Source organism: Littorina saxatilis, linkage group LG16, assembly GCF_037325665.1.
Source record: "Littorina saxatilis isolate snail1 linkage group LG16, US_GU_Lsax_2.0, whole genome shotgun sequence".
Classification (NCBI taxonomy): domain Eukaryota; kingdom Metazoa; phylum Mollusca; class Gastropoda; order Littorinimorpha; family Littorinidae; genus Littorina; species Littorina saxatilis.
This window is the reverse complement of record NC_090260.1, coordinates 39697160-39705930: the sequence shown is the minus strand read 5'-3', so window position 1 is coordinate 39705930 and position 8771 is coordinate 39697160. Positions and strand designations below refer to the sequence as shown.

The 8771-nt window shown below is 40.9% G+C and overlaps 1 pseudogene; it reads right to left on the bottom strand.

Annotated features, from left to right (window-relative positions):
- Positions 1–974: 974 nt before the first annotated feature.
- On the bottom strand, positions 975–1880 carry LOC138951373 (uncharacterized; annotated as a pseudogene).
- Between the last annotated feature and the right edge of the window lie 6891 nt (positions 1881–8771).

The following is an 8771-nucleotide window of genomic DNA, read 5'->3' as shown; positions in this document are numbered from 1 at the left end:
ATTAACGTTGGAACACGGGTGCAAAAGTTCGTCTGCTAGTCCCATTTGACGAAAGAACATTTACTAAGCGATACTAAAACATAAACAGAACACACAATATCTGCCTTTACCGCCACAGCAGAATAACAGCATATCTGTGTACTTGATTTTAGTCCAAAACAGGGAAACTGAAAAGAAGTGTTAACAGAATGGAATGATTTGCACGGAACTATACAACCGCGCATTAATCGATCGCCTGCGCAGGTTGACTGGTTGAGTGATTCGGATTCGATCAAACTTTCGCACAAAAACTCCTGTTTTTTTGGAATAACTGAAGAAAGGGGGAATAAAGAGGTTACACACCTCGTCTCAGTGATTATTAAAAATAATGGTCTCAGTTCGCGGTCATGAAAAAGCTCGCTGAAGCTCGCATTTTTCATGATCCGCTAACTTCGACCATTATTTTTAATAATCACTGAGACTCGGCATGTAACCTCTACATAATGATTGTCACGTGGCCACTGTGCCCGTCTAAGATACATGTACATAATGACTGTCACGTTGACCTCTTAGTTTTTGAATTGATTGTTTATAGCTTATAATGCATACATAATGATTGCTAAAACCATAGTGACTGGTTACTATTTGGATTGATTGTGTATAGCTTTTTGCAATGCATACATAATGACTGTCACAGTGACCTGTTACTATCTGGATTTTTTCTTTATAGCTTTTTGTAATACATAAATAATGACTGTCACAGTGACTGCTTTTGTCTGGTGTCGTTGTAAGTAAATAACCTTGTGTCAGAAATAAGTTTCTGAGTACAGATTGTGTATCTTGACCAGCCCAATGTCCATCCTGTCAACTGGGATGCAACTGGGTCCAAGCAAATTATCTTTGATTTTATGTTGTTATTTTTTTATCTGAATATTTGGAGGGTGTTGAGAATGAGGTCAGTGATGGTGGTGGGCAAGGGTTTGAGGGTGGGGCAAGTTTGTTTCTGGGATATTCTTTAGATTGAATAACTTAATGATTTGATATGTCAGGTCTCATTATACTTTTATAGGATCAAGTTTGGGGCAATTAATGGGAAATCAACAGTATCTTGGACACCATGTTACGAGGGTAGAACAGCAAGTATTGTACACTGGTGTACACTGGGTAGAACAGCAAGTATTATACTGGGTAGAACAGCAAGTAGTGTACACTAGTGTACACTGGGTAGAACAGCAAGTATTGTACACTGGTGTACACTGGGTAGAACAGCAAGTACTGTACACTGGTTAGAACAGCAAGTACTGTACACTGGTGTACACTGGGTAGAACAGCAAGTAGTGTACACTGGTGTACACTGGGTAGAACAGCAAGTATTGTACACTGGTGTACACTGGGTAGAACAGCAAGTATTGTACACTGGTGTACACTGGGTAGAACAGCAAGTATTGTACACTGGTGTACACTGGGTAGAACAGCAAGTATTGTACACTGGTGTACACTGGGTAGAACAGCAAGTATTGTACACTGGTGTACACTGGGTAGAACAGCAAGTATTGTACACTGGTGTACACTGGGTAGAACAGCAAGTATTGTACACTGGTGTACACTGGGTAGAACAGCAAGTATTGTACACTGGTGTACACTGGGTAGAACAGCAAGTATTGTACACTGGTGTACACTGGGTAGAACAGCAAGTATTGTACACTGGTGTACACTGGGTAGAACAGCAAGTATTGTACACTGGTGTACACTGGGTAGAACAGCAAGTATTGTACACTGGTGTACACTGGGTAGAACAGCAAGTATTGTACACTGGTGTACACTGGGTAGAACAGCAAGTATTGTACACTGGTGTACACTGGGTAGAACAGCAAGTATTGTACACTGGTGTACACTGGAACCCTCCTTTTAAGACGTGACGAATCCGAGAAAAATCAGATCTGAAAAAGGAAAGAGTCTTAAAATGGGGGTAAGCTTACAGAGATGATGACCAACAATGCTGAGAAGACAGAGTCTTAAAATGGGGGTAAGCTTACAGAGATGATGACCAACAATGCTGAGAAGACAGAGTCTTAAAATGGGGGTAAGCTTACAGAGATGATGACCAACAATGCTGAGAAGACAGGGTCTTAAAATGGGGGTAAGCTTACAGAGATGATGACCAACAATGCTGAGAAGACAGAGTCTTAAAATGGGGGTAAGCTTACAGAGATGATGACCAACAATGCTGAGAAGACAGAGTCTTAAAATGGGGGTAAGCTTACAGAGATGATGACCAACAATGCTGAGAAGACAGGGTCTTAAAATGGGGGTAAGCTTACAGAGATGATGACCAACAATGCTGAGAAGACAGAGTCTTAAAATGGGGGTAAGCTTACAGAGATGATGACCAACAATGCTGAGAAGACAGAGTCTTAAAATGGGGGTAAGCTTACAGAGATGATGACCAACAATGCTGAGAAGACAGGGTCTTAAAATGGGGGTAAGCTTACAGAGATGATGACCAACAATGCTGAGAAGACAGAGTCTTAAAATGGGGGTAAGCTTACAGAGATGATGACCAACAATGCTGAGAAGACAGGGTCTTAAAATGGGGGTAAGCTTACAGAGATGATGACCAACAATGCTGAGAAGACAGAGTCTTAAAATGGGGGTAAGCTTACAGAGATGATGACCAACAATGCTGAGAAGACAGAGTCTTAAAATGGGGGTAAGCTTACAGAGATGATGACCAACAATGCTGAGAAGACAGAGTCTTAAAATGGGGGTAAGCTTACAGAGATGATGACCAACAATGCTGAGAAGACAGGGTCTTAAAATGGGGGTAAGCTTACAGAGATGATGACCAACAATGCTGAGAAGACAGAGTCTTAAAATGGGGGTAAGCTTACAGAGATGATGACCAACAATGCTGAGAAGACAGGGTCTTAAAATGGGGGTAAGCTTACAGAGATGATGACCAACAATGCTGAGAAGACAGGGTCTTAAAATGGGGGTAAGCTTACAGAGATGATGACCAACAATGCTGAGAAGACAGGGTCTTAAAATGGGGGTAAGCTTACAGAGATGATGACCAACAATGCTGAGAAGACAGAGTCTTAAAATGGGGGTAAGCTTACAGAGATGATGACCAACAATGCTGAGAAGACAGGGTCTTAAAATGGGGGTAAGCTTACAGAGATGATGACCAACAATGCTGAGAAGACAGAGTCTTAAAATGGGGGTAAGCTTACAGAGATGATGACCAACAATGCTGAGAAGACAGAGTCTTAAAATGGGGGTAAGCTTACAGAGATGATGACCAACAATGCTGAGAAGACAGGGTCTTAAAATGGGGGTAAGCTTACAGAGATGATGACCAACAATGCTGAGAAGACAGGGTCTTAAAATGGGGGTAAGCTTACAGAGATGATGACCAACAATGCTGAGAAGACAGAGTCTTAAAATGGGGGTAAGCTTACAGAGATGATGACCAACAATGCTGAGAAGACAGGGTCTTAAAATGGGGGTAAGCTTACAGAGATGATGACCAACAATGCTGAGAAGACAGAGTCTTAAAATGGGGGTAAGCTTACAGAGATGATGACCAACAATGCTGAGAAGACAGAGTCTTAAAATGGGGGTAAGCTTACAGAGATGATGACCAACAATGCTGAGAAGACGGGGTCTTAAAATGGGGGTAAGCTTACAGAGATGATGACCAACAATGCTGAGAAGACAGAGTCTTAAAATGGGGGTAAGCTTACAGAGATGATGACCAACAATGCTGAGAAGACAGAGTCTTAAAATGGGGGTAAGCTTACAGAGATGATGACCAACAATGCTGAGAAGACAGGGTCTTAAAATGGGGGTAAGCTTACAGAGATGATGACCAACAATGCTGAGAAGACAGAGTCTTAAAATGGGGGTAAGCTTACAGAGATGATGACCAACAATGCTGAGAAGACAGGGTCTTAAAATGGGGGTAAGCTTACAGAGATGATGACCAACAATGCTGAGAAGACAGGGTCTTAAAATGGGGGTAAGCTTACAGAGATGATGACCAACAATGCTGAGAAGACAGGGTCTTAAAATGGGGGTAAGCTTACAGAGATGATGACCAACAATGCTGAGAAGACAGGGTCTTAAAATGGGGGTAAGCTTACAGAGATGATGACCAACAATGCTGAGAAGACAGAGTCTTAAAATGGGGGTAAGCTTACAGAGATGATGACCAACAATGCTGAGAAGACAGTCTTACAAGGGAGAGAGTCTTCTATTGGAGGGGGTGGGGGGGGGGGGGGGGGGGGTGTATCAAGCATTTTGCGTTTCTTGTTTTACAGAGTAGTGACTGATTGTAACTGGTGTATTAGGCAACTAGACCAGATCTAGTTGAAAGCACACTGAGTGCTCCTGGCTCATGTTTTTTGCAACGAAAGAATGACGTTTTTGATTGATTGTTTATAGACAAGAGACTGCTTCTGTCTGATGTTTTGTGAAACTAGAGCATGACTATTTTGATTTGTAGTTTGAAGCCCAGTAGCTGCTTCTGTCTGATGTTAAATGCAACTAGAGCATGACTGTTTTGATGTATAGTGTATAGCCTAGTGGCTGCTTATGTCTGGTGTTAAATGCAACTAGAGCATGACTGTTTTGATTGATAGTTTATAGCCCAGTGGCTGCTTCTGTGTGATGTTAAATGCAACTAGAGCATGACTATTTTGATTGATAGTTTATAGCCCAGTGGCTGCTTCTGTGTGATGTTAAATGCAACTAGAGCATGACTATGTTGATGTGTAGTTTATAGCCCAGTGGCTGCTTCTGTCTGGTGTTAAATGCAACTAGAGCATGACTGTTTTGATTGATAGTTTATAGCCCAGTGGCTGCTTCTGTCTGGTGTTAAATGCAACTAGAGCATGACCATTTTGATGTGTATATTTTATAGCCCAGTGAATGCTTCTGTCTTGTGTTAAAGCAACTAGAGCATGACTGTTTTGATTGATAGTTTATAGCCCAGTGGCTGCTTCTGTCTGGTGTTATAGCAACTAGAGCATGACTATTTTGATGTGTAGTGTATAGCCCAGTGGCTGCTTCTGTCTGATGTTAAATGCAACTAGAGTATGACCATTTTGATGTGTAGTTTACAGCCCAGTGGCTGCTTCTGTCTGATGTTAAATGCAACTAGAGCATGACTATTTTGATGTGTAGTGTATAGCCCAGTGGCTGCTTCTGTCTGGTGTTAAATGCAACTAGAGCATGACCATTTTTGGCTCACGAAGTGTAGCCTATGCGATCGTAACTTTGTCTGTCTGTGCGTGCGTGCGTATGTGCGTATGTGCGTATGTGCGTGCGTGCGTGTGTATGTCTGTGGTAGAAACTTTAACATTTCGTCATTTGAAGACGTCACATTATGGCGTAAGAGGGTTAGACGTCACGCGAAGGAATGTCTCGGTCATTGTTATTTTGAGCGGGCCGAGACTATTTGGCAGTCGTGTCTGTAAGTAGGCTACATGCAGACAGACAGATCTAGATCTAGTGTCTCTCTTTCTTGCACAGTGTCACCAATGCTTACTGTGTGTGTGTGTGTGTGTGTGTATGTGTGACGGAGTGATTGAGTTTGTGTTACTGTTTGTCGATTTCTTACGTGAGCCTTGAAGGCTTCGCCTCTTGTGATGTGTAGTTTATAGCCCAGTGGCTGCTTCTGTCTGGTGTTATAGCAACTAGAGCATGACTGTTTTGATTGATAGTTTATAGCCCAGTGGCTGCTTCTGTCTGATGTTTAATGCAACTAGAGCATGACCATTTTGATGTGTAGTTTATAGCCCAGTGGCTGCTTCTGTCTGATATTTAATGTAACAAGAGCATGACTGTTTTGATTGATAGTTTATAGCCCAGTGGCTGCTTCTGTCTGATGTTTTATCAAACTACAGCATGACTATTTTGATTTATGGTGTATTAGAGCCCAGTGTCTAGTATTGGTTGCAACTTAAAAATGCTTTTTGACTCACATGCGAAGCAAAAGTGAGTCTATGTACTCACCCGAGTCGTCCGTCCGTCCGTCCGGAAAACTTTAACGTTGGATATTTCTTGGACACTATTCAGTCTATCAGTACCAAATTTGGCAAGATGGTGTATGATGACAAGGCCCCAAAAAACATACATAGCATCTTGACCTTGCTTCAAGGTCAAGGTCGCAGGGGCCATAAATGTTGCCTAAAAAACAGCTATTTTTCACATTTTTCACATTTTCTCTGAAGTTTTTGAGATTCAATACCTCACCTATATATGATATATAGGGCAAAGAAAGCCCCATCTTTTGATACCAGTTTGGTTTACCTTGCTTCAAGGTCAAGGTCACAGGAGCTCTTCAAAGTTGGATTGTATACATATTTTGAAGTGACCTTGACCCTGAACTATGGAAGATAACTGTTTCAAACTTAAAAATTATGTGGGGCACATGTTATGCTTTCATCATGAGACACATTTGGTCACATATGATCAAGGTCAAGGTCACTTTGACCCTTATGAAATGTGACCAAAATAAGGTAGTGAACCACTAAAAGTGACCATATCTCATGGTAGAAAGAGCCAATAAGCACCATTGTACTTTCTATGTCTTGAATTAACAGCTTTGTGTTGCATGACCTTGGATGACCTTGACCTTGACCTTGTATTTTGGTAGGAAAAATGTGTAAAGCATGTGAGTCGTATGGGCTTTGCCCTTCTTGTTTTTTATTGATAGCTGCTTATTATAACTCAGTGACTGCTTCAGTCTGGTGTGTTCTGCAACTAAAGAATTACTGTTGTGACGTCATTGAGTACTGATTTCTGTTGACGTCATTGAGTACTGATTTCTGTTGTTTGTCAACGTTGTTTTAACCCACAGTCATCTTGTTGTTTAGATTTTGACTTTTTTGATTTATAATGTATAGCCCAGTCGCTGCTTCTGTCTGGTGCTTTATGAAACAAGTGTATGACTATCGTGATTGATAGTTTAAAGACCCATGACTGCTTCTGTCTGATGTTTTTTTGCAACTAAAGAATTACTTTTTTGAATGATAGTTTAAAGCCCAGTGATGGCTTCTTTCTCATGCTTATACATTACTTTGCAACAAGAGAAGGTCTATGATGATTGGTAGTTTGTTGAGCAGAGACAGTATAATAATATAATTATTTTGCTGTCAGTTTTGAAAACGAAATTTGACGTTGTGCTTTTGAAGCGAACATTTTGTCTCTCTTTTTATTATTGCTTATTTCGTAAATGTCGAGATGTTAGTTGTTGCTCGTTTAGCGTGTTTGTGTTCATTGGCTTTTGTCACTTTCTTTCCCTGGTCTGTCATTCGTTCCCGTTCGGGCCCCTTTTCTTCTTTGGGAGTGATCAACTTAGAAGGAAAACAGTTTTGCATAGTTTTGATTTTGAATCTTGGCTAATTTCATTTCTAAAACCTATGTTTTACAACAAGGGGAAACAACAAGGGGAAACAACAAGGGGAAAGGCCCTTTATATGGACTGGCTCCTAATATGGACCACCTCCTGTTCAGACAAAATAACGGTACTAGAGAAATCAAAACAGTTTCATTTGCTGCATTTACCCCCTATGGACAACTTGCACAGGTCAAAACAGTTGCAGACGCACAAACCGCACAATCGTTTGGCCTTTTCTATGTTACACTCTTGGTAACGTTCACTTTAAATGTGACGCTTAAAACAGACTAGTTTCTGTCCACAGACACAGCTTTTAACCCACAAACATTGCTATATGTGACGCTTAAAACAGACTAGTTTCTGTCCACAGACACAGCTTTTAACCCACAAACATTGCTATATGTGACAGCTTAGACTTTATTCGTAACATTTTATCAGTTTTGCCCCCGAGTTTCTAGTGCAAACACAAGATAATGGCAACATCTCAAAATATGTGTGTAACCCCTAGTGTGGACCACCTTCACCAAATAGAGGAAAAGAACAGATAAAGGCTGGTTTCAGGATGAGTCTCTTTCGTTCCCTGTTGTGCTTCAAAGAATTTTCTCCTCGAACCAAAACTAGTAAATCTGAAGAACATTTGAATTAGACCGACTTGCACACCAAGTTGTTTCGTGTTATTTTTAAGTATAATATGTTTGTTTTTTACCGTGATTCGTGAAGGCATCTTTACTGGTCAATATTAGGCGCCCAGGCTCCTAATACGGACCAGTTGTACATTTTTTTCTATATTTAATTTTTGCTTTGCTTAATGTCTATCAAAGCTAATTGGCTTTAGTTATACCTAACATATTTCTAAAGATAGACCAACTACCAACAACTACCAAACCCGAACAGAAAATTCCAAACAAGTAAACAAGCTAGCTATCAGCATGAAACAAAAAGTGGTCCATATTAGAGGCTCTCCTCCTATATAAAACGCACAATTACAGAGGAGTGACAAAAGTCATGCATACTCGAGTCCGACAGACTACAAACTAAAAGTTGGAGCATCGCGTGAAACTTTGCTTCTTCGGAACTAAACAACGGAGCGTCACAAAAATCCACAGGGTGGCAGTACGTGATGTGATCTTTTCGTCCCAGATGTGTATAACTGTCATCTCTCAGTTTTTTGCGGCGTCCGTGTGGGGTTATGAACATGACCAAGAAAAGTAAATAGCTGACAGTGGGGTGTAAATAACGTACTGTACAAGTGACATAAGCTAAACAATCTCAATCATGAACAGCAACACACTCCAAGAGAAACAAAGTCCTGACAGTGGGGTGTAAATAACTTACTGTACACGTGACATAAGCTAAACAATCTCAATCATGAACAGCAACACACTCT